Genomic DNA, 26671 nt, shown 5'->3' with positions numbered 1-26671 from the left:
CCATCAACAAAGGAGAACACTTGATAAAGGAGCTCATGGGGAAGGGCCCTATTGCGGACCTTGCCACTCCAAACAGCTCCTCTCTTGTTCTTACACCCCTTACCCAGCATCTGCACGCGTGACAGGAGAAACATAAGAAGACCCAGTGAAAAAAATGGAGTAAACCTCGTTGAGACTAAGAATATTGAGACCACTGAGTGCAGGCAGTCAACAGCTCCAACAGCCTGCGGGGCTCAATATATGGGCTAAGCAAAACACACCGGCCTTTGAGAGCCTTTTGACTCACAGAATTCTTAAAACCTAGGAAAAGGAAAAAAAAATGTAGGATCAACGAGTCATATATATGTTATCTTGAATACTATAAAATTCAAATAATGCTTCATTGCGCATAAGGAAACATAGAATTATTTCAAAGTGGTTCGAATGGATGGAATTTTTCTTATGAAATCTTGTGCAAATGAACCCTAAGGAAAAAAATGATATGTTTTGCAATCTTATGAATCAAACAATGCATGTAGGAGAAAATTTGGAGGATTAGAATCGTCCATAAATCCTTTGGATCAAAGAGGCCCTGAATGGTTTCCGATTTCTTTTCACTTAACATTTTTTTTGTAGAACATAATCGCGTGCTAGACCTTGAGGCAGAAGGGGTAGCAATGTGGCAGCCGCGACGGGATGCTAAAGACAGATGCCTCAGGTGAAGTAATCTCAGCGGATCTTGCACAAAGTGCACATGGTGATGGAGGCAAAGCCGAGTTTGGCCCGTGATCTCAGCGGATCTCGCACAAAGTGCAAATCCCAACAAAAGAAAGTGGTTTGTTGGATCTAGATAGAAAGGCCAAGAAAATTGGTTGGAAAGGAAAAACTGTCAGGTTGTTCCGTTGTTTATCTATGCCACCAAAATGAGAAACTGGCAGAAAGTACAATCTATAATAATAACGAGAGGATACTCTCTAAGCAACCTATAACGCACGTGACCGTTTTCTTCTTTCCAGTCAATTGTGTACCTCAAGTTTGATAACAAAGAGGAGGGTTCCAATTTTGGTAGCATCTAAAAAACTTCGGAACAACCTATTATGCACGTGTGTCAATTTTGTTCACCTTTGCATCTAGATCCAACAACCCTCCAATTTCCTTTACCCTCGACCAATCTTCCTCATCTCCCCCAAGTATAACCTTGCATCTTCCAGCGCCTTCGGGAAGAAGACCTTCAATCTAAACAGCCCCTCCCTGGGCCCTAACATCCGAGAGGTTTTCTTCCTTGGTATGCTCTCCTCTCTCCATCATTCAGGATCTGCATGTTGCCGGTCGCCGCGACTTGGGCCAGAGTCGCATTTGCCACTACCACCATGCGCGCATTGTCCGTGGATCCGCATGAGATCCCTACATCCAAGACTTTTTTCCTTGGCGTCCCATCACGGATGACATTGTTACCCCTCAAGGTCTGGCACTCAATTATATATGTTTTAAGAAAAAATTGATAAGAGAAAATAAATTGGAAACCCGTTCAAGGCCTCTATTATCCAAAGAATTTTTGGAGGATTCTAGTCCTTTGAATTTTTCCTAAGTCCATCGTTTGATTCATAGGATTGCAAACCATCGTTTAGTTCGTGTGCACTAGATTTCATAGAAAAATTTACATCCATTCCAACCTCTTGAAAGAATCCAACGTTTTTCTTGTGCACAACCAAACCTTGATCCTGCATTCTTTCTTTTCCTACGTTTCAACAATCCAGCGAATGAAAAGCCCCCCTCAAAGGCCGGAACGATCTGCTTAGCCCATATATTGAGGTGTTTCCAGGCTTGTCAATTTAGCCACCATAATAGTCTTTCGTCTGCCCTGTAGCTTCTAGCTGCCAGAGCTGTTATTTGCGTTCACTTTGTGGTTCTGGATATTCTTAAAATCAATGGGGACTCTTCTCCTTTTTTTTCGCTTGGTCCTCTCATGTTTCTCCTCTCCTGCATGGAGATCCTCCCTGTTCGACAGAATGGGCAAGGGTGTAACAACAAGAGAGGAGCTGAGTAGAGTGGCAAGGACTGCATCAACACCCTTCCCAATGAGCTCGAGCAGCAAGTGCTCTCCTTGTTGCCCCCAAATTAAATGGGGTTGTGTGGAACTGTGTGTTGTCCCGCCGGTGGCACCACCTCTGGAGGTCCACGACCAGCCTTCTCCTCTGTTATGCCGGACCCGGGACATGATTGAAGAGCCCTCAAAAATACAACAAGTTCCTCAACCATCTGATTTTCCATCACGAACTGTCACCCCTTGTCCACTGCCAAATCAGTCCTTATCCAGATGCCGCCCGTCACGCATATCCATACATAGAAATGTGGATTTAGTAAGCTCCAATGCGCTAGGTTCAGGTGCTTGAAATCAAAGTCTACAACGGTATTGGTGACAGAATAAAAGTAGATACTCATTTTGTTGATTTCTTTGCGGATACGCCCGATTTGCGTCTACTAAAAGATGTAAATTTGGAAGAATGTGGCATTTGGACATAGGACATGTTATCCAAATTGCTATAACATTTGAGCATTTCTATATGTCACGTAGATGATGAGATTCGGGATTTGATTCCTGCACCATGATATGTCTTTACTACATGCACTTCTATCTGATGAGTTTCAAGGCAGGACTCGTTTTCTTGAAAACATGCCATTGCTAGAAACAACTTACGTCAGGATAGACATCAACAGTTAAGACCATGGAGATTGTACAGACGAAAGCTGCGTTGGTTGTCCTGTTGGCGATTATCAGAGTGTGCTTCTCAGTGGCTTGTCGAATGCTATCCATCTGGAGTTGATATCTCATCCTAAAATTGTTATCATATTTACTATTGTTTCCACTCCTATCATTGTTTGCTATTTCATTGGTTAATTTTGTTTGTTGTTTGTATCACCTAAACACATACTTTATTAAGTTTAGGGATTATAATGATAAAGCATTCTTAAAATGTGGTTTGTACTTTTCAAACTTCTGAACGTCGTGTAATTTGGGAATGTAGGATTGATCAGTTACTATTAATTTCATTATAGCTTCAGAGTTGAGCACTTTGCTTGCATGGTCAGTACGTCTAGATGCAAAGGAACTTAACCATGCACCATGAGTTATGAACAGTTGTTGTTGCTGTTTTTTACTAAATACTCCCTCTGATCCTAAATTCTTGACTCAAATTTGCCCAAATATGGATGTATCTATTCTTAAAAAACATCTAGATACATGTAATATTTCGACAACAATTTAGGATCCGAGGGAGTAGAAACCTACACTTTAAGACACTGAACTATTCATGTGTACTTTGTGCTATCAAGCCATTATTATTTGTATTTGAGTTTGCAATGATCCGTTTTCTGTTTTTCTGATATCCTGAGCCATGCTATACAATGTCTTCCCATATACAAGTGGCATAAACTATCATTTGATGAACTTTCTGGTTACCATAGAATCTATAAGTTACTGATATTTGTTTTAGTTTTTCTGATTATATGTTTGTCAACTTAATTCAGCTAGACAATAGCTAGTCTGCGAGTTTTTTAAATTCTTGTGCAATTTGTCTAGTATATCTATGAAAGGGATCTTGCCCTGTATTTTTCAAATTGAAGACTATGCTGCTCAACGGATTGGTGTGCGGTTGTGGACCTACATGGACTACTTTCCATTCTCCAACAATGTCTGATCTTTGGGGAGCTCGCGCTTCATTTTTATAATGTTGAGGTATATATGTTCAGCGTGTGATGTTCTTCATATATCTATAATGGCGCAATATATGCATGATTATGCTGATGACACTACATATTTAATTTTTGTATCCCTATTGGACTTTATCTTTAACACAATGGGGACAGAAGGAAGTCATGATCTGATGGAACAATCATGCTTTGCAAGTGTGCACCTTAAGTTAGTTACCATTGAATATGAAGAGATCGATGAGACGGTTCTTGAGTAGGCAGCATACCTCGGGAGCACATTAACTTGAAGCCCAGGCGTTCATGCTTTTATTGTAAGTTAACTATGTCCCACTCTCCATGCTTTGCATTTTGAATTCTCTAATTGTTCTTGTTTGTAAGAGCAAGGCATGCCATATATTCTAACACTTTTTGTAAGATCGATTGTTCAAAATTCTATCTGTGGTCAAATCCTTTAGCATGGATGAACTGTAAACTTGAGTTATGAATGTCTGTTCATCTTCACCTAAGCTAACGACCATGTAATTGTTGGTTACACAATATATAGCTGGAACACATCCATCATTTGGGCCGGGTTTGATCCTCTTCTCTTTGTACTGATTAATTTATTATGCAAACAGTACTTCATCTCATCCGTAGACCAGTTTACATGTCTACTTGCCCGTTTACATCTGACTATGAATCTCCAACTGGTGTATTTTTACTTCTTTTGGTGAGGAGCTTGATCCTGTATAAAGTGTATGTAATCGTTTCTGTCGTCTAGACCTAGAAATTTGTTCTTGTTGACACAATTCAGCAAAATAGTTTCGGTCTGTTGAAGTACTAGTGGTTTTATATGGAGATAAACTTGTCGTCTGTGTCCTTCGGTGTTCTAGAGCTCTCCTGCTTATCCCCTTTCAAGTTGAACCATGATGATAGCTGCTCTGTACCAACGTACCTCAATGAACCGCTGAACTAACTTGGATCGCTCATAGCTCTGTCTAGGAAGTGCCATGCATTGGGTGCATCCATGAGCACCTGCCGATTTCATGATGTCTCCAATTCAAAGCTACTGCACTCTTCAACTGGCTAGGCTCTTCATCTTTAGTCCAAAGATAAGTTTGTCTATATAGCCATTGCACCACGGGGTTTGGTATGAGTAGTATTTCGTTTTTGAATTATATTTCACATATGGATGAATGCATATATTGTATGCGAGACTTCGATGAATCATGAGTAAGTTTGTGTTTATGAATTGGATGCATGTGACAATTTTTTTGACATGTGCTTTGTACATATAAATGTTCTTTGCCGGAACATTTCAGTAGATCGAGGTGAAGGGCTGAGATTCCTAGTTTTTGTCTTCGACAGTTGTCCTTAATGAGCATTGTAGCAAGAGCACACCAACTCCTTGATCAAGTGATTCAATTTCTTTGATCTTTATCGTGATTGCTGTGAGGATCAAGTCTTAAGGCCCAAGCTAGGAGGAGATGCATATATGTTTGCCCGCCCGAATTGTTTGTTTGCCTTTGCTTCTTTTCAGATAGAGTAAAGTCCATTTTAAACCTTGTCTTTGTAGAGGTTGGAAATATCAAATCTTGATTTCCAAATTCCTGAAATTGACACCCTATACTCTTAAATCCCGGTCTACAGAGGATGAAATAGGAGTTGCGGGCTGGATTTACTGATGTGGCGAGACAGAGGCTGGGATTTGAGTTATTGCCGCTAGATGGCTCGGTCGCAAAATGGAAGTGCTTCACGGCGTTCGGCAGCGCGTCCATGAACACGCCGGTGCTGCCAGTGGGTGACGCGAGGGAACCCAGCCGGCCCCAAGCCATGAACACCAAAGACAAGGTCATTGTCCCACGACATTCCTGCCGCCGTCGGCAATGCTTTGCCTCGGTCCTCCTCCGCAATGCAGCCGCACCCCGGCCATCTTCTCAAACGAGCTGATGGCGATGTAGAGGGATCTGACGACGTCGCCTCTGATTCTTATCTTCTTCCCCTCCGGCTCTGGCAGCTGGCTGCTCCTCCGGGAGCTTCAGGTTCGCCTCCGTCGCCAACTTCCCCCGCGCTTGGTCGCCGTCTGCCCACAGCGCCAACAACATACATCTAAATTTGTGTCGATCCGACCTCGATGGAGTCGTGGAATTCACCTGCTCGTCGACGAAGCAGGCGCATGCGCGGGCGAGAGGGTCGGAGGGGAGATCAGGCCGGTCGCCGCCGGTGAAGCCCTCTCCGCTCCGGCAAGGCGGCGCGGGAGCGCACGGGAGCGGCCGCAGGACAGGGCGGGAGGGCATGAGCGCCTGGGAGCAGCAGCAGGGTGGGGGGTGTGAGCAGGTCAGCAGGCATCGGCGGGACGACAGGGAGCTGCGGGCTAGCGAGCATCGATGGGAGGAGCAGGGAGTTGCAGGCTGGATTTGGGGAAGAATGGAAGGAGGACGAAGATATATGTGGTGTCACTGATGTGTGGGTCCCATGGTGCCACGTGAACAATCCATGTTTGTTTGGAAAACACATTTTAGAGCCTATTGACCGGGATCAAGAGTATAAGTGCCAATTTCAGGGATTCAGAGGTGACATTCACAAAGACAAGGTTTAAAATGGAGTATACTCTTTAAGATAACGACGGTTCCAAGAGAAGCAAGATATCTTATCAAGGCATGTTTCTGAAAAATTCAACAGTCAACTAAGTCTATTATACACATCCTTAAAGGGAGTGAATGAAAACACACTCCGCCTCTTTCAAACTTTGCATAGTACTCGTTGCTGAGATTTTTCTCAATTTACTCCAACAGTTAAGCATCATGTTCCCTTTATCGAAAGAAAAAATAGCGTCACGTATCCACACATCGGGAAGAGTTTGTGGACATTTGCATAAGTTAGTGCCGACATATATCAAAGAGACCACCGTACAATACAAAAGCTCATCAAAGATTCCGTGAATGCTGAGTAGAGGCTACTGGATCGACGGAGAAATAGCCCTACTGTCTATCCAGACCACTAGCTAGCTCCTCTATTTTTCATGCATGACAAATCGGAGCACTGCTACAACTTGACGCGATTGAGTACGTTAAACATATTTTCTTCCTAGCTCGGTTCTGGCATTGTGCCTCCCAATGGCGAACGTCAGTGACCGTTGGGGATGAAAAGGTGAGGCGAGGAAAAACAAATCATGAGCTGTGGATGAGCCAGTCGGTAGTTACTCCTTCCGATACAAAATTGTTGATACATTCATATTGTGGACAAATTTGAGTTAAATTTTTTCTCAAGGATGTATATGGGTTGTTGTTCGCAACACACTTCGGACACGCTTAGATCGCTTTGCAACACTTGCACTTCATTTTTTCCTATGTCTCCAATTCATACGGACTTATCCTCGTCTAGTAGTGATAATTTAAACTGATTTGTGTTGTACTGTTCCGTGGATGTCGGGAGATGATCCCGTGTAGGGTCATGATGACACATATTGGCCGGCTAAACAAGAACAAGACTGGCATAAGCAAGTCGGGCGGCACCATTAAGCCGACTTTTTAGCAGGTATGCCGGCGTCACCTTGTCTCATGTGATTGCAGGATAAGCACGAGTTATCTTATCTCGGCTGGAGCCGGGATATACCAACGGCCTTATCCTGATCGTGTGGTCTAAAGTAAAGCAACGCTCCTTTGATGACGGAAAAACAGTCGTTGCTCACGTCGTCGTGTCGGATGACTGCACAATGACGCGCCGTAACAAGGACAGTGACGAGAGCCGGAGCATGGCTACTGTCCGCGCCGTCTCAAGCATATCAATATTCCCAAGCATATCAATATTCCACGCCGCCAAGGAGTATATTGTCCTTTAGCGCAACACATGTGTTGCATAAATACCGCCATGAGAGCTCAATCAGAAACTTGAGAAGTGAAAAGCCTACCAAGATCAAAATAAACTCGCGATGCCAGCCAAGGTGTGTAGTAAATATAATTAATCAGTTTGATGATGCAAAGAGGGAACTGGTATGTCAAACGGGCTTTGGCAGCTTCCTGAATCTCAGTTTGCTGAAGGTGAACAGGCAATTTGGTGCTTGGCTCCTAAGCAAAATTGACCCGGCAGATTGTGCAATCCAAATCGAACCACACAAACTGATTCCATTCTCCTCGAAGGATGTCAACACAGTTTTGGGTATACCTTGTGCAGGGGATGCTATTGAATTATGTGCACAAGAAGAAGTAGAGAAGAATAAGGAAATACTCTGTGCAATTTTTGGTGTTTCAGATTTCTCAAAAATCACCGTGCAATTTATTGAGGGAATATTAACCAAAAAACACGCAAGCCCTCTTTCATGTAATGATCAGAGATCTTTCAAGGCAGCATTCATTCTTTATGTTATCACCAAATTCCTGACGCCACAGTCGTTCGCTAACAACATTTCTACACGGTACATCAGAAGGGTGGCCGATGTCGATAATATTTGCCGGTATAACTGGGCTCAGTTTGTCATTGATGACCTCATGAAATCTTCGAAGCAGATGCCCAAGCGATCTCGTAGATCTTCCAAGTATCAATTAATGGGTGCATATTATTCCTGCAGGTGTGCTATTTGTACTTTCCATATTTGTTTAATAGTTTAAATTGGACATCACACTAATTCTATGGTCTTCAGATGGTGAAGGAGACCATTGACTACAACACTAGCCCTCGCATTGCGGCTTTTGATGATCCCCTTGTAAGCCGGATGATCGCGAGGGACATAAAAGGCAAGATAATCCCTGGGTCCCCTTTCCCCCAGTATGGGAAGCTGCAGGTAATGACTCCACAACAGAAAATGGCATGCATGACTTGTCTAGCTTTTTTGTTTTACTAATTAATTTTTTTTTTAAATGCAAGCTGAGGGAACAGCCTAGCATTTATTTGCGACCAGCTGAAGAGACATTTCAGAGTTACAAGAATGGGACTCCTAGTTCAGTCGGCAGACAACCACGTGTATCAACCATCTCACAATTTGTGTTGTCCCATTTTAAATCAAATAAAATTTCAGACATCATTGGAATGAAGGTAAGAAATTAATAGTTCATCCAATACTCACTGCAAGTTTCACTCATTCGAATTATACCCTCTGCAAGTATGCTCCATTCGACTTTCATTTAACAATTATACTCCCTTAAGATATACTCCATTCTAATTATACTCCTTGAAACATATACTACCTGAATTGTACTCCCTGTAAGATATACTCCATTCAAATTATACTACCTGAAACATATACTACCTGAGTTATACTCCTTGTAAGATATACTCCATATAAATTATATTCCCTAAATTATACTACCTGAAACATATACTACCTGAGTTATACTCCTTGTAAGATATACTCCATATAAATTATATTCCCTAAATTATACTACCTGAATGTTTACATAGCACCTGAATGTTTACTAGGTCTGTACATTGTACTCCCTAAATTATACTACCTGAATGTTTACTAGGTCTGCAATAAAAAAAGCTGGTTATACTCCATTCAAATTATACTCCATGTAAATTATACTCCATTCAAATTATACTCCATATAAATCATACTCCCTGAATGTTTACTTCGAACTAGGTCTGCAAGAAAAAAAAAGAATCTGGTTATACCCCTTAAAATTATATACCGCCTGAATGATTTACTCCACTGCAATATTATACCTCTTCGGATTTTATATCACCAGGCCTGTAAAAAAAACTAGTGCATGGTTATACTCCTCACAGGGAACAACGTTTTCCTCTTCGCAGGCTTTTACATGTATCGACGATAAGATCGCAAATACAAGTGCAGAGATGAATAAAATTTTGTATGCCATATCAGACTTTGAGAATAGTCAGAATGATCCAGTGACCACTAAGGCCACCCAGAAGCTGAAAATGATCATGGAGAACGCTGTCTAAATGATCACTAGAATGCTCCTTTATCACTGAGCGGTCATTTAGGGGCCTTTGCTAGTGATCTGGGCTGTTTCCCTCTCGACGATGAAGCTTATCCCCCATCGTCTCACTGGCCGACCTTGACCCCTGTTATTTTGCATATCTAGTATTCAGAGTTTGCCTCGATTTGGTACCGCGCGACTAAAATACCCGATAGGGCTAAGCGGAACGAAAAAGGTTTTCCATAAGATGGTAAATGAAAACGATTAGCCCCACACGAGGTTTGGGAATAAGTGATTGTCTGATAATGAGCAAGGAATATACGTCTTTCTGCTAAAGAGGATCTATTAAACTCATAATTCATTAGATCCTTGTTATCAATGCCAACTAGGTATCATAAGTAAATGGATCCCGGTTGTTCAATCCTTTGATAACCAAGGTCATTCTTTGCTAAAGAGAAATGATCAAAAAACGTTGGTTACATTTCTTTATGCTATTTGTCCCCCCCATTGGTTTATGGATGAGTGCTATTGGCGTAGTTGGCCTGGCTCTTAACTTACATGCCTATGACTTTGTTTCCCAGGAAATCCGAAATAACTTGAAATATATAATAATTGTTCCGAGGGAACCTTCTACTGAGAATTGGCTATTCATACATGATATAAACATAACCTTAATGAATTAACTGACTTCTTTTAATTAATAAAAATCTCAAATTTTACCTGTTAGTGTTCTAAGTCTAAGTTCAAAAGTATAGTAAAGTAAAAAAGCATAGTAAAGGTAAAGTAAAAAAAATCTGCTTTATGTATCCTTAAATGGTATAAATGGGGGTAAATGGGGGTTCTGATGGAATCAAATACGCAATATTTACAGAAAAAAGTCTTCGTTTATAGGGAAAGAATCAATATACTTTTAATGTCGAATCAGGATTCACTAAGACAGAAATAAAGCATTGGGTCGAACTCTTCTTTGGTGTCAAGATAGTAGCTGTGAATAGCCATCGACTACCCGGAAAGGGTAGAAGAATAGGACCTATTCTGGGACATACAATGCATTACAGACGTATGATCATTACCCTTCAACCAGGTTATTCTATTCCACTTCTAGATAGAGAAAAAAACTAAAGGAGAATACTTAATAATACGGCGAAACATTTATACAAAACACCTATCTCGAGTACACGCAAAGGAACCGTAGACAGGCAAGTGAAATCCAATCCACGAAATAATTTGATCCATGGATGGCACCGAATCCTTTTGACGGCTCGATAGAGAATTTGATAAGCCAATGAATTTTTTCCGTCTTTCATAATACGGTTAACCACCATGTTAACTAATCGATTACGAAAAATTGGATCGGATTTTGCAGTTCTTTTTTCTGCAGTACCTCAACGTGACATGAGCGATCGCAACGGCCCAATTGCAAGAGTGGAGCTCTACCAACTGAGCTATATCCCCCCCCCCCTTCCCCGAGCCAAGTGGAGTATGCATGAAAAAGTCAGATGCTTCTTCTATTCTTTTCCCTAGCGCAGCCGGGCCATCCTGGACTTGAACCAAAGACCTCGCCCGTGAAGTAAATCATCGCCCCTACAATCCAACCAATTGGGAGAGAATCAATAGACTCCTTATTTTATTTAATATATAAATAAAACATAGATACAATAAAAAATACAAATCAACTCATATTATTTTAGGTAGATATTATTTCATATGTCTTATCGTTGGATGAACTGCATTGCTGATATTGATCCCAAGAAAAAAAACAGTAGGTACAGCTAGTCCGTGAATAGCCAGCCATCGCACTATAAAAATAGGATAGGTTCGATCTATGGTCATTGAGGGCCTCCTAAAAAGATCTACTAAATTCATCGAGTTGTTGTAAAGAATCATAACGGTCGGTTATTAAAGGAATTCCTTGTCGGCTTTCCGTGAAATACTCGTTTGGCCGAGGACTTCCAAACACGTCATAAGCTAAACCCGTACTGACTTTGTGTCTTTTTCTGTTCCACTTCACCTTATCCACAGTGCCCCAGTCCCTTCTGTTTCTTCCCTTCCCTGTCCTTTGATCTCCCCCACCCACCTCGTGGTACACAGGCCGAGGCCCGAGAGCCCTCACCTCCCCCGCCTCCCACAGCGCCTGTAACACCTACAGATATGCCTGAGTCGTCTGATGTTGATGTAGCTATCTAAAGTTGCCGTGGTGTGTGTTCTCGTTCCAAGAATGGGCTTGTGTGTGTTTGGCCGGAGGCCTTGTAATGTTGAGCGATTGAGGTTATAATCAGCGCTGGAAAACTCAGTGGGGTAACAATGAAATAGAAACAAAAATATTCCGTGTCTCTTCTCTCTTCTCCCTGCACTTTACCCATCCCACATGCATCCACGAACCCTCGCTGGCGGCAATCATACCGCGGCGGCTGAGGACCATCACATCTTGGTATCAGAGCCTAGACCGCCGCTCGCGCTTCACTACTCGACACAACATCAGTAACATCGACCGATTGGTTGTGAGACACCCCGGTGGCTCGCTGTAAATCCGAAATCGGCGTTGGATTTGTGCAGAGGAAGCTGCTACGGCGCCGTCAAAGCCTTCCAAACCGTCCGCACAAACTCGATTTGTGTTGGATGCGATGGAGGAGTTGAAGGAGGCGTTGTTGGCACGGTTTTCCTCCATGGAGACCAAGTTGGAGGCGGTAGAGAAGTTGCACAATCACTTGGGGGAGATTGATGCGAAACTGGGCAAACATGCGGAGGCGCTGGAGCAAATGCAGGTCAAGGTGGATCTGACCATGGATTCGATGAACAAACTCTAGGAGGAGCAGACGACGGGAGTTTGCCTTCCGCGAGGTTCGGGACTACCGCCGTTGCATGTGCCGCAGCAGCAGGAGAGGAGTATCATGGGTATGCCTTTTGGGATGCCGTACGAGTCGCCACCTCTGCCAGCGAAGGGTGCTATTCCTTCAGCCCCTAAGGTAACCTTTCCACCCCCTACACCAGATGCTGGATCAGGTGTTGCTAGTGGACAGATAGGAGGAGATGGTAGTGAAGAGACAAAGCGCACATGGATGCCTAAAATGGATTTTCCAAAATTTGATGGTACTGATGCTAGGATTTGGTTAGATACTTGCAACACGTTTTTCCAGTTGTACAACATTGCTGAGGGTTTTAAGGTGTCTGCTGCTACAATGTACATGCGTGGGAATGCAGCTCATTGGTATCAGTCGTACAAATAGGCATGTCCTTGGCACACTTGGTCAGTTTTCTCAGCTGCAGTTATCTTGGAGTTTGAGGGCAATATGCAGCGTGATAAAACGCGAGAGTTGTTAACTTTGAAGCAAACTGGCACTGTGGAAGAGTACAAGCGGCAGTTTCATATGCTTGTGTACCAGGTTAAGTTGTATGATCCCCACATTGTAGGCATGATGTTAGTACAGAGGTTCATTTTGGGTCTGAAGGAAGAGCTCAGAGCAGCGGTGGAAGTTCAGTTACCTGATACTGTGGTAGTGGTTGCTTCTTTTGCTGCCATTCAGGAAAGTGCTACTGAGCGCACCAAACACTGGACTAGAAAGAGTTACCATAAGAAGGCTCTTGCCCGCCCAGAGTCTGGGGAAGCTGCACCATCTCAGCAGAGCTTTGAAAAAGGGGAACTATGGAAGGCCAAACAGCTCAAGGACTATCGCCGCGCTAATGGTTTTGTTTCAAATGTGGTGAGAAGTTTGCTCCTGGACACCAATGTACACCAGTAGGTGCTCAAATCAAGGCTCTGGCCGCTACTGAAATTCTGTCAGATGAGGTGTTAGATGCACTTGTGATGGGCCAGCATAGTGAGGAAGGTGAAGACTGCCATGTTTCAGTGAATGCACTGTCAGGAGCTTCAGGTGCTGACACTATTCAATTGAGGGCATTGGTTGGCAATCAAGTGTTGTTGTTGTTGGTTGATTCAGGCAGTTCTCATAGTTTCCTTGACAAGCAAATAGTGCAAAAGTTGCACCTTACTACTACACCATTGCCACACATAAGAGTTAAAGTGGCCAATGGGGATACTTTGCTCTGCACAGAGAAGATTTCAGGATTTGAGTGGTGGCAGGATGGCCATACCTTCTCACATGATATGAGAATTCTTCAGCTAGGTGGTTATGATGGCATTTGGGGCATGGATTGGTTGAAACAATGGCACACCATGTCTTGCAATTGGTAGCACAAATGGATGGAGATCTCTTACCAGGGACATGTGATCAGGTTACAGGGTATTAATCCCACTCCACCAGCAGAATTGCAAATGGTGACTATGGACCAACTTGTTAAACTTATCAAAGGCAATGATATCTAGGCTGTTGCTGAACTTTGTGCTACACAACAGGACACTCTGCACCTTAGTGAGAACTTACCAGAGCTTATCTCCTCATTACTCCATAAATACCGGCATCTTTTTCAGGAGCCCACCACTCTTCCTCCTCACAGAGCGTTTGACCATGCCATTCACCTCCTACGTGATGCTGTCCCAGTGAACAGTAGGCCTTACAGATTTTCTCCTCTTCAGAAAGATGAAATTGAGAAACAGGTGACTGCCATGCTTCAGGCAGGCACTATTATCCCTAGTCTCAGCCCTTATGCCTCTCCAGTCCTGTTAGTAAAAAAGAAGGATGGCAGTTGGCACTTTTGCATTGATTACAGAAAATTGAACAGCATCACAGTCAAAAGCAAGTTTCCTATGCCAGTGGTGGATGAATTGTTGGATGAGCTGGCTGGCACTGCAGTCTTTTCCAAGATGGATTTAAGGGCAGGTTATCACCAGATCAGAATGGTTCCTGCAGATGAGTTGAAAACTGCTTTTAAAACCCATCATGGGCAGTACCAGTTTAGGGTGATGCCTTTTGGGCTCACTAATGCTCCTGCTACTTTCCAATGTGTGGTGAACTCAGTTTTTGCTCCTTTTGTCAGGAAATTTGTGCTTGTCTTCATGGATGACATATTGGTTTATAGTAAGTCCCTATCTGAACATGCAGAGCATTTGGCAGCAATCTTGCAGGTGTTAGAACAACACCATTTCTTTGTCAAGCTCAGTAAGTGCTCTTTTGCTCAGTCCCAGCTTGAATACTTGGGCCACATCATTTCAGATAAAGGAGTTGCTACTGACTAGGAGAAAACAAGAGTTATGTTAGCTTGGCCACCCCCCACCAATGTCACGGAACTTAGAGGCTTTCTTGGTCTTGCTGGGTATTATAGGAAGTTTGTGAAAGGATATGGTGTGCTTGCCAAACCTCTTACAGTTCTGTTGCAGAAGAAAGGTTTCCTTTGGACTGCGCAAGCTCAGGTAGCTTTTGATCTTCTTAAGAAAGCTATGTGTGAGACACCTGTGCTAGCTCTGCCTGACTTCACCAAGTCGTTCTGTATTGAGACAAATGCTTGTGCAATAGGCATTGGGGCTGTTCTAATGCAAGAGGGACATCCAGTGGCCTTCTACAGCAAGGCACTCAGCATCACTAATCAGAAACTTCCTATCTATGAGAAGGAATTCCTAGCAATTATGATGGCTGTTGATCGATGGAGACCATATCTGGCTCGTGGTGCTTTTATGATAAAACTGACCACAAGAGTCTTTGCCATTTGCAAGATCAGGTACTCACTTCAGATCTACAAAGGAAAACTATGACTAAATTGGTAGGACTTAATTTCAGTTTTCACTATAAAAAGGGCCAAGATAATAAGGTGGTTGATGCACTTTCTAGAGTGGGACATGTGTTTTCTGTGTTAGTTGTATCAGCTGGTACTCCAGTTTGGGTTCAAGAGATTTAAATTCTTATGCTATTGATTCCAAAGCTCAGGAGATTCTTGTTCAGTTGGCTGTCACTGGTACTAATGAGGAGGGGTTTCACTTACATCAAGGTCTTATTCGGTTGCATGGCAAAGTCTGAGTGGGTGCCAATGTTGGCCTTCAGACTAAGTTGATTGAAGCATTTCATGCTAGTGCCTTGGGTGGCCATTCTGGCATTCATGCTACATATCACAGAATTAAAAAGCTTTTTGCTTGGACTGGCCTCAAACAAGCAGTACAAGATTTTGTCAAACAATGTTCAGTTTGTCAGCAGGCTAAACATGAACATTGCAAGCTTCCAGGTCTGTTGCAACCCCTTCCTATTCCTAAAGTTGTGTGGCAAGATATCTCCATGGATTTCATTGATGGTTTACCTAAATCAGCAGGCTATGAGGTGATTCTCGTTGTTGTTGATCGTTTCACTAAGTTTGCCCACTTTATCTCTCTTAAGCACCCATATACTGCTCTCTCAGTAGCTAAAGTTGTGTTTCAGACTGTGGTCAGATTACATGGTATGCCCAACTCCATTGTTTCTGATCGCGATAAAGTTTTCACTAGTAACTTTTGGAAAGAGTTGTTTGCTCTCATGACTACTAAGTTGCAGATGAGCAGTGCATATCATCCACAGAGTGATGGGCAAACTGAGAAGGTGAATCAGTCCATCCAAATGTACTTGCGATGTGCTACTCATGCCCAGCCCAAGAATTGGTATAATTGGCTTCCCTTAGCAGAGTTCTGGTACAATACTTCTCATCACATGTCTTTGGGTTGTTCTCCTTTTAAGGCATTGTACCACCAGGAACCACAGTATGGGATGCTTCCTGATCTGCAAGATGTTCATAATGTGGATGTTAAGGATTTCCTGCAGAACAGGCAACACTGCTATGATATGTTGCGTTATCATCTGGAACGTGCTCAACTTCCTATGAAGCTTTATGCAGATCGGAATCGTAGCCATGGTGAGTTTCAAGTTGGGGACTCTGTTTACTTGAAGTTGCAACCTTATGCTCAGTCTTCTGTGGCTAATCGCCCCTGTCCCAAACTGGCTTACAAGTTCTATGGTCCTTTTGAAGTGGAAGCTCGTATTGGGGAAGTTGCTTATCGTCTTAAGTTACCAGCTCATAGTCTCATTCACCCTTTTTTTTTCATGTGTCTCAGCTCAAGCCCTTCACCCCAAATTATACAGCCGAATCTACTGACTTGCTTGTGCCGTTGGAGCTTGATACTATGGACGTGGTTCCTGAAGAAATTCTGGAGCGTCGGCTGAGCAAGAAGGGCAATGCAGCTGTTCTTCAGGTGCGTGTGCAGTGGACTTCCTTACCAGCATCTGCCTCTACGTGGGAAGACTACACGGTGCTCCGGCAACGTTTTCCTTCGGCATCAGCTTGGGGGCAAGTTGGAATTCAAGGGGGCGACAGTGTAACACATACAGATATGCCTGAGTCGTCTGATGTTGCCGTGTGTGTTCTTGTTCCAGTGGGCCAAGAATGGGAGGCTATAATCAACGCTGGAAAACTCGGTGGGGTAACGATGAAATAGAAACAGAAATATTCCCTGTCTCTTCTCTCTTCTCCCTGCACTTTACCCATCCCACACGCATCCACGAACCCTCGCCGGCGGCAATCATACCGCGGCTGTAACATCCCAAATTTCAAAACTCTTCATATGCATTGCATATCATAATCATCATGTCACCTTTGCATTTGATCACATTTGAAAACCCTAAAATTTACCCTGAGAATCCCTATTCAAAAGTGCTTTTATTTGATTTTGGGCTTTGATCTTGCTTTCAAGCATTTGTGTTTTAACCCATGAGGGTATTGGTATAAAAAGAGATTAATGCATATATAAAGCTATCCCATAAGTTTACTTTTGAAATCATTTTGAAAAATAATTTATTTTGATAGCCTAAGGGCCCTAAAAGCCATTTTATAGGCCAATGTATTTTTAAATATTTTATTTTGAGGAAATTCTTGTTCCAGAAATTAGATCATATGAAAATAGAAAAAAGGAAAAAAAAACCGGGCCGAACCGGACCCAACCCGAGCCGCCCGGACGCTCCCACTGACCGGCGGGCCCCGCCAGTCTTCTTCCCCAACTGCCTCCGGAGTCCACGCGGAGCACGTCCCGAGTCCGCCCACGACTCCATCTCCGTTTTCTTCGCGCCTGAGCCTCCATCTCCAAATCTCCGCCCGTCACCCCGAAGCACTCGCGTTTCTCCTCCACTTCCCCAAAACTGTTCACTCGACTGCGCCTCGGTTTGCAAGTAATTGCTCGCCGAAGTTTCACTCCTGCCGCCGCCGTTTTCCGCCGTCACCGCCGCTCCGGTGAGCTCCTCACACCGCCGATCACCTCCCCTCTCTTCTCTCTTCATTGCGCACACAGTGACGCGGTTAGATTTGAGTTTGCCCGCCGCGCCGCCGTTCGCCCGCGTCACCCGCGCCGCCCGCCCGTCTGCCGCATAGCCGCCGTCCGCCGCCCGACCACCGCCATCGCCTCCAATTCCGGCGAGCTCGCGCCGCCCAGGGAAAACCCAGGCTTCCAACCAATCCCAGGACGCCACGTGGCAAAGCATTTTTTATTTTTCGGCCGAATTAAAATTGCACTTTTGCTGAAAAACCCATGTAACTTCAAAGCATCATAACTTTTAAACCGCTTGTCCAAAAATTATGATCCGCACCTTTCTGGAATCGTCACAACTTGTAGAATATTTTGGCACAGTCCAATTTCAATTTTGAACAACTTTGCCAGAAGAAAATTACAGAATGGTTGAATATGGTTTAAATTTCAAATGAATTATTTCAAAATGGTTTTGAGCATGTTAGCTTGCTGTAAAATTATTTGAGCATGTTTCTCTGTCCATTAGGACCAGAAGAGAAATTATTTTGTGAATAATAATGGCATACAAGTTTAAATCTTGCTCTATGTCGCAAAAACCACACAATCTTTTAATTTAAATCGTATCCTTGTTTCATGCATATTAATTACCTCTTTTATTATTGTATACTCTGTCCAAATCTTTTGAGAAGCTTTTCAAAACAGAAACAAAACTTGTTACATTAAAAGTAACCAAGTGTGCATTATCATGGCATATGCATCATAGCATGATTTTGTATTGAATGTTGGGTTTATTGTGTGTATGCTTTTTTTCATTTTAGATTGTGTGGAGTGTAATCCCTGTTGTTGCGAAGAGTGTGATAACCACTACAACTCTGGACAAGGCAAGTTCACTTTGATCATTCTCCTAAATATGTTACTATGCACTAGTTGTTTTATTAGTTGCATTAAGATTATTAATCGTACCTCTATGCTAGCTATAAATCCCAGGTAGTATAGTTTTACCCTTGGCATTACCTTGCTACCAAAATTGCCATCGATTGTAGTTGAATGCTAAGCTATGGTAGTATCGCGGGAGAAATAACTACATTATGATATTGTTATGCCTTTGGATATATGAAATGTTTTGTTAGATGTAAGGCAAAACAATTAATTCAATGAACCATCATGGGTGGGCTGCTTTGAGGATTTTGAGGATTAGCGGCACCAGGTCCATTTCTATGGGTCCCTCTGAGTCGAGTTCCCGTGGATTCGGGAATGGATCGTCCATGGACGTCTCTCCCAAAAAACTACCCGACCAAACCCCCATAAACAATTATTTATGTTGAATTGCAGGAAGCAAACCATGTATTGAAAGTACTGCGTTGAGGTTTGGGTCTTAGGGGACATGTTACCTCGTCTCCGCACGCGGCTGCTGTGTTTATGGGGGTTTGGTCGGGTAGTTTTTTGGGAGGACACCTCACAAATCGATAGCTATGCGTACCGGAGTTGTGCTGTTTTATTTTGCGCTCGATTCCCGTGAGTTTTGTGCGCTGGTAGAGGTGTTTGGTTTTGGGCTGTCCTTTTGCTTCAGATTTGTTTAACGTTGGTTGTAGTTTATGAGGATTTTTTCAGTTAGTCTGTGATTCTAACCCGGTGATTTAACGTTGAATGCATATAACCTTGAACGAGATGAATTTACTTGGCTTTTTTAGGGGGGAGTTTGTTCGTAGATTTGACTGTTGGGGTTTTATGATTTGTTTGATGTTGTGTGACTTGTAACTTGTAATGTAATTGTATGGTTAGTATAGGGTCGCCCCTGATTGGGGTTTGAAGGGTAGGGTCTAAGCTCTTTATAATCATTCAGCATAGGCCTTTAATTGCTTTTTTCTTCAACAATCTAGTGTTATTTTTTAGTGAGGTTAAAGGGAATTTCAGATTTCATTTACCTCTTCATTTCTTTTTTCTCTTAAATTGCTTATCACTGCCCCAAATATATGTTTTCTTGCTCCCCTTGCATATATTGCACACGCTTCAGAGGTGCAATTCTAGTGTATAGTAAGTGCAATGTCTATATTTTTTTGCTGCAATTTTAGCTTCTAGTTAGTGGGGAATATCTTTATGGGTTTTGCACCACCCGACAACTGTTTTTGCATGATTTTTAAATGGTGTAATTCGAGCTTCTACGAGTGCAACATGCATAGTTTCTGCTATCAGCAACATCGTCATTTTGAATGTTCAGGTTCCGATCAATTACAGGCATTTTTTTAGTTTTGCACTCCCACGCAACTACAATTGCATGAATTTTGCAAGTGCAATCACAGGTGTCTAGTTAGTGCAATCTCCGCAGTTTTATTTATTTTTAGTTATGATTAATGACAGGGATCTCTATTAGCTTTTCAGGATTTCAATCACCTTCACATACTTTTTTTAAAGTTGTAATTTTAGCTTGTAGTTGGTGCAACTACATAGGTTTATGCGACCAGCAACAGTACATTCGAAAGGGTGTAATTTTTTCAACCTCTGGCAACTGTCTGTAATTGCATCATTTTTTCAAAGGATGCAATTCTAGCTCCTACTTATGCATAGTGACTGCTATCAATAAAGACGCTCTTTTGGATCAGCATTTTTTTGAGGTTCTGATCAATTTCAGGGATTTTTTTTTTGCACTCTCCCAGCACTATAATTGCATGATTTTTGGTATGTGCAATTGCAGGGATCTTTTTTGGTCTATCCTCAGGTTCTTTCTCTCAGCTAAATACAATACATAATTTTGTCTTGTAATTACATCTTCTAGTTAGTGGAATCCGCTTACCTTCTGCATACAGGAACAGCGCTTTTGATTTTTGGTTCTTGTTGTTGTGACAAATTTATAGGATTTTTTTTTGGTTTTTGCACCCCCTGGACTACTGTTATTGCATTATTTTTTAAATGTTGCAATTATAGCTTCTATTTAGTGCAATATCCATGTCTCTGCTAGCAGCAACGATGCCTTTTGAATGTGTATTTAGTTTTGCACTCCCCCTGCAACCAGTGAGTGCTACTAATCAGTTTCTTGGTATCCGCAACATCGGTGTTAATTTGCATTTTTTTTTTGTTCTGATCATTTTACATGGATATCTTTTAATTTTCACCCCGTCCCAACTATAATTGCATGAATTTGGGAGGTGCAATTCCAAGGATTCAGTTAGTGCAATCTGCAAGCAAATGCATTTGCATGTGATTTTGTCTTTCTGGTTTGTTTGGCTCTGAGGAGATCTCACAGATCGAGCGCTATGTGCGAGCGGATGTGCGGATGCGTTGTGTGCAGTCGTTTTTGCTCCTAGGTTGCTGTTCGTGTAGTAAGGGTATGGAGATCCATATGTGTGTGATTTTAGTGTGTGATCCCCTGCTCTCAGTTGTTGTTAGTGTGTGATTTTGGATAATGTCAGTTTGTGATTTTATCCTAAGTTTGATGCGCTCATGTATGCCACTGAATTTTGTACTTTGATCAAATGTTACCAATGTTTGCACCCTTTTGCAGTCAATTATCAGTGCCTTTTGCGGCAAATAGGAAAGGGTGAGAAGTAGTCGCCGGGGTGACATAGGGGGGCCAAGGGGCAAGGGCCAGCACAAGGGGTCAGCAGCAGTGTGCAGAGATGCAGGAGGTGTTCATCAGGGATCCTCGGCTTGGACCTTCCCTTACATCACCGACCCGACCACGCTTGAAGCTCTGGTCTGTTGCGAGGTGCTCGCACTCGTCGCTCTCGCGCAAGACCTGAATTTGCAGAGAATCCCTACAATCTCTACGCCCGGGCAGAATCCTCGCGCTCTTAGCGCCCTGCGGCTTTCCGCGCAGGATTTTCCGTGTAGGGTGGGTCGGCCTGTCAGTGTGTCTATCGTAATGACGGTAAGTCTTGGGTACGTGTCGCCGTGTCCTCACGAACGCGGCGGTTCGAGGACTACGTGTGGCAGTGTGGGCTTCCTGGGCTTTCTTCCGCCTACTCTTTCTTCCTGCATTCTCTTTCTTCCGTCCTTTCTTTCGGTAGGCGGCGGCGTCGGCGTCTTCCGGTTCCTCACTGCCCCGGCGGCTGCTGCCCCTGTTCTGGCCGTCCTTCGTGTGCACAGCTGCCCGCGCTGGTCTTCTCCCCCGATTTGATGGTGCGTGTTGCATGTTCTTTACGCTTTTCTCCTCTCGGTGTGCGTTTTGATTTGCATCATGTGCTCTTTCGTTGGAGCGGTGGCCTGGCTTGGTGCTCGCCGTGCTTCCGGACCGGCCAGAGTTTGCCGGATCCCCGATTGCCCCCTCCATGGGGCTCTTTTCTGTCTTTTCTTCTGGATGGAGTTTGGCATGCGTGCCTCTGATCTAATTGATCTGATTCAAATCGTCTTGATGGGGGCTGTCGTTCTGGTGTGCTATGTTGGGCACCGTTTATTCTGCCGCTACATTAATGCTTGCTGTTCTTTGGACGCACCTCAGTGGTCATGGATTCGGTCGCTTCTTCGAGCGCCATTGTGCGGCTCTGTCCTATGCGAGGCGTTGATCTTTTGGATTTGGAGGGCTGAACCAGATGGTTAATACTGTGGTGAATATTGTTGCATCTAAATTTTTAAAAATAGTTTTGTAGGGTTAAACCAGATGGTTGATTTGTGCGGCGTTCAAGTTCATCTGCGAGTGTGAAATGATCGAGGTGCATGCCCACACAAAGTCCACGGTGCAGGTATTTCAGTTAATCTCTTTGTGTGGTAAATTACTTTTGCTCTGATGAATTCAAGAATTCAAGGTAGTGCTGATTGTCCTGGAGTTTGCCAAACTAAGGAGAGGTCAGTTAAATTATCATTTGGCATAGGTATCTGGGCTGAGAAGAGTAAGAAACTATTGTCTGAAGTGAATTTCCCATCTTCAGAATGTTCTCATTAGTATGCTGATAAAGGACTTGACATAGCATACTTAATGTCGAGCTTTATTTCATCAGATGTGTAGCTAAGAAAATAGAAAATCTTGAATTGGTTTTCCATTTATCTTTGACTGATGATGCCTGTGAAATTTCTTTGGTAATGTACTCTCTTTTGTAGAATGATGTTGTACTCCTTTTGATGCAAAGCTCTTGAGCAGTTCTGTTAATACAAAACCTCAAGGATTTCAGTTTTTATTTCTACGGATAGAGTCATAGAGAGGTTCTTCATTGGTGTATGCAAGAACCTGGTGCACTCTTTTACATTCAGTTGTAAATCAGTATTGAAAACTGACAGCCGTCTAAACTAATCTCCTGGATGAGAGATGTGGATATTATGTGTTGTGGTTTCTAACTTATCACAAAAGATATATGACATAATGTTGTATTGTATAAAATATTGCTTTGAACTTCTAGAAAATTATGTGGACAAGTACTTGGATAGAAAAAGGTAATTATGAGTGTTAATATATTTTCTTAAAGTTTAGAGATATGGTTGTTTAGTATGCATTGAAGCGAGTTCATTGGTTGGTTTGTTCCCTTTTGCTCGGTCATCAATCGTTGGCAAACATCATGTATGTGCATTTTAGTCCAACGAAATATTTTCAGTCATGCATTTTATCATATGCATATATGGTAGCATATTGGAGTAACAACACGTTCTAATAGTTTTCTTCATTGCATAATATAACGATCACAAGCTACAATAAGTTAACCAGAATGGGCTAGCATACATATTTTTCGATTGCAGATTACTCGATTCTAGACTGGGAAATGTGATTAAAACCCAGTTTCTTCCCTACCTGTTCACTACAAATTGCAGTGTAGTCTCTGTTTTAAATTTATGGGTAGAGCAAGGTTCAAGATGTTGCACTTTATGTCCTGGAGCTGTTATACTATGTATAACCCACCTAGCATTTTGTGCATTCATTTTAACTAATCTCATCTTCTTGGGATTTAATCGGCTAGCCACTTTGTCCATAGTTATATCCACACGTGTTAATATATTTGCAATTTCAGGATCATGTTTAGCACATGGCTAGATGCAAAGTTACATTGATCGGTGTTGCTGCAAGGTACATTGTCCTTGCACCTGAGACATTTGTTCAGCTAATGCGTATGTGCTTCTGCATAGGATTGGGATCTGCTCCAGGATATTGTTATTTTGGTTATTTTAATTAGGAATTTAGGATACATGCAGATGACCACTTTTTAATAAGGAATAGTCCAGTCCATGCCATAACTTGTTGGGTTCTCATGCAAACAGAAGAAAAGAAAAAAAAATCTCAAACACAAGATGTTTTCTGATGGTATCTAATTAAAGATGCCATGACAAAAGTGGTGTTATGAATACAACCCTTCTATCACGAAAGGAAGAAGAATTAACTTGAACAGTAAGAGGGATATATTTTACAGAAGTTCAGTTCTTCTTTTTTGCAGGTTCCCAAGTTGGTAAATGTTGATCTCGCTGATGTGCAAACCATCATGCAAAATGCAGGATAATATTTGATCGGGACGAGAACTGCTACAGGTACAGCATCTGTAATAACTAATATGGTGTTTAATGTATTTTCAAATTTATATGACGGTTGCACATATCCAGCTCCATTCTGTGCAAACTGAAATCTTAGTTCTATCCCATTCAATGAGAAGCCTTCAGTACGTGATGCAGCTGGGATCAAACATTGTCAGAGGGAATATTATAAAAAATGGCAATTCACAAGGTTGGCGTTCTAAAACAGTTCTACCTCTTAGAATGGCTAAGTAGTTGGTTCTTAGGTAAGGCATTGTTGGTGCTTGCCAATTTTGTGCCATAATTCAATGTAAGATCTCCATCCATGAGTTAGTTCACATGTAACTCATCTTCTATACTATTCTTGGATTTCTTGCCAGGGAAAGCTATGGCATGGCAATGCAGAAGGAAATGTTCACGGTGTAGTCTATTTTCCAATAGAAATGCTCATTTCATCTCTACAATCATTTGAAAGTTGCATATTGTGTGGACATTCAAAAGAATTTACTCCGGTGAATACCTTGATCCTTTGTTAGTCATAAAGGGCCTCAAGCCCCTTGAGAAGGAGCATGATTCATCACAGAAGCATACTACAGCTGCAAGTGTACTTAAAGCTTCTTTATGCCTTAAGTTGATTTTATTTTACGCTTCTATAGGGTGGTATCTTTTTTAGGTGCAAGAGCTGAGAACTTTATAGAAGCTGAATTTCATTATGTATATTTGTCAAGCTATACATATGATGCTTAAAACACATGTTTCTACTGTGTTCGTAATACAGAGTGTATTTGCTAAAATATGAAGGCACACAAAATGCTTTCGGTCGTGCCATGATGTGCTCTTATATTTATCACCTACATTTTAATAGGATGGGTATGTACTCTCTCCGTCCCATATTAAGTTCTCCGTCCCATATAAAGTGACTCAAATTTGTCCAAATATAGATATATCTATGTCTAAAAATATCTAAATACATTTAATAGAAAGTCAGTTGATATGGAACGGAGTTGCATGCCATCGGAACGGAAGGACAGCGCTCTGACAACACCAAGCAAAACCTCGGAAAGAAATGCAAACTCATTCCGCGCCTCTCCTTCTAGTTCATATCATGTGGATGCATCTTCTGTTATCAAGGGAATCACGTGGGTATAAGGTTGATTTCTCAATTCCATTTTTTTATTTTTGGAAAAATGAAAAAGAAAAACCGGTCTCTGCGTCAAAGGAAGCACACAACCAAATCTCACAACTACTTATGTTGGATAAGTTTGGTTCCTCGAATGTAAATAACGATGATATTTAGTTTTATAAAGTTTTGAGATTGGGGCACATGCCTCGCTTCTCTAAATTTTGTTTATTTCTTCTATTCGACACACATGATTGTTGTATGTGCGGAACTGCTGTCATGTCATCATCTAAACCGAAGTGGATAGGGAAGTGGACCGATCGAAGTTTAGCTCTAGCATGAGCCGAGACACCGAAATAAACTTTTAACATATTTTTTTGTTTTGCTTCTAATTAGTATTAAGAGTGAATTTCATTTTTTGACCTCCAATTTTCATTTTTTGACAACTTTCACCCCATTTAGCGAGATTTCGGTTTTTTCACCCCTTTAGTAAAACTTATGCCACTAATGACCTCATTTAACCTTTTAATCCGAATTCCTCCGTTCTGACAAGTAGGACCTACTTTACAGACGGACTTGGCAAGCCAACTCATGCGCATCTTTCTCCCATGCGCCAACAAATCTAATGGAAGCGGATCAATTTATTAAAAAAGGAGCCATAAAGTACCATCTTCACCAACATTGGATAAATCTGAACTATATTATTTGACGGAAATATTGTATTTCTCTGTTCTTGCTCGACACTTCGATATATTGATGTACGTTCTTAACTGCGACTAAGTGTACTTTGCAAACTGTAGTCAGATTTTGTTTGTATTAGGGTTCAGTTTTGGAGGTTTTGACCGGTGATGGTAATCATTGAAAAAAGTTTAAATGAGGTCATTAGTGGCACAACTTTTACTAAATAAGATGTAAACTGTCAAAAAACTGTTACTTGGGGGTCAAAAATAGAATTTACTCTAGTACTGTATTAGAGTTTCTTGAGGACGAGTTGCACGATTGAAGGCTTGGATGGAGAGCCATAGGCAGTTTGGTGATGACAGTAGCTGTGGCAGCAGGAACCGCGCTGATTCAGGATGCAGAATAGCAGAAGGTTTTGCATTGCGTTTCTTGGTGCGGCGCGCATAGTCTGGATGTGCGTTGTTTGATTGGCCAACAACAAGAACAAAGCTTGACTTAATTAAGAAAGTGAAGGAACATATCGGTACTAGATGAAAATATTTGTCCTGTTAGTTGAGCAAAAAGAAGAGCAAAATTTAGTTGTTACTAGGTGCAAATATTTTCAAACCACGGTAAATATAATTTGACAGGACGTTTGAAATTAGAGAGAATGTAAATGGCGATTTACCCAAAGTTAGATATTTCTCAATGCGAGGGACTCAAAGTCAAACTTGGATAAGGCTAAGGCTTCTCCGTATCAAAGCCCACTGT

The 26671-nt window shown here is 42.2% G+C and overlaps 1 protein-coding gene and 2 long non-coding RNA genes across 8 annotated transcripts in view; 2 read left to right on the top strand and 1 right to left on the bottom strand.

Annotated features, from left to right (window-relative positions):
• LOC104585321 overlaps positions 1 to 4921 on the top strand; it is a 30200-nt gene extending 25279 nt beyond the window's left edge. For 3 of the 6 annotated variants that reach the window (XR_001404667.2, XR_002960718.1, XR_002960720.1), the window contains 2 exons: positions 3604 to 3715; positions 3847 to 4921. The gene's annotated coding sequence lies outside the window, so the exon portion shown is untranslated. Of the gene's footprint in view, positions 1 to 615; positions 3545 to 3603; positions 3716 to 3846 lie in introns of those variants that run through there. The other 3 variants (XR_002960719.1, XR_002960721.1, XR_002960722.1) reach the window with 3 other exon arrangements.
• Positions 4922 to 5242: 321 nt separating this feature from the next.
• LOC112269217 lies at positions 5243 to 6327 on the bottom strand. Its single transcript, XR_002960724.1, has 2 exons — positions 5823 to 6327; positions 5243 to 5752 (listed from the first exon to the last, which is right to left on the bottom strand). It is a non-coding gene; the product is annotated as an uncharacterized LOC112269217 (long non-coding RNA).
• A 17239-nt stretch (positions 6328 to 23566) lies between these two features.
• LOC112269218 lies at positions 23567 to 24297 on the top strand. The gene is made up of 3 exons (XR_002960725.1): positions 23567 to 23683; positions 24048 to 24138; positions 24261 to 24297. It is a non-coding gene; the product is annotated as an uncharacterized LOC112269218 (long non-coding RNA).
• The last annotated feature ends 2374 nt before the right edge of the window (positions 24298 to 26671 follow it).

The sequence above is a fragment of the Brachypodium distachyon genome, chromosome 5 (genome assembly GCF_000005505.3).
Source record: "Brachypodium distachyon strain Bd21 chromosome 5, Brachypodium_distachyon_v3.0, whole genome shotgun sequence".
NCBI classification, from domain to species: Eukaryota; Viridiplantae; Streptophyta; class Magnoliopsida; order Poales; family Poaceae; genus Brachypodium; species Brachypodium distachyon.
This window is presented reverse-complemented; position numbering and strand designations above follow the sequence as displayed.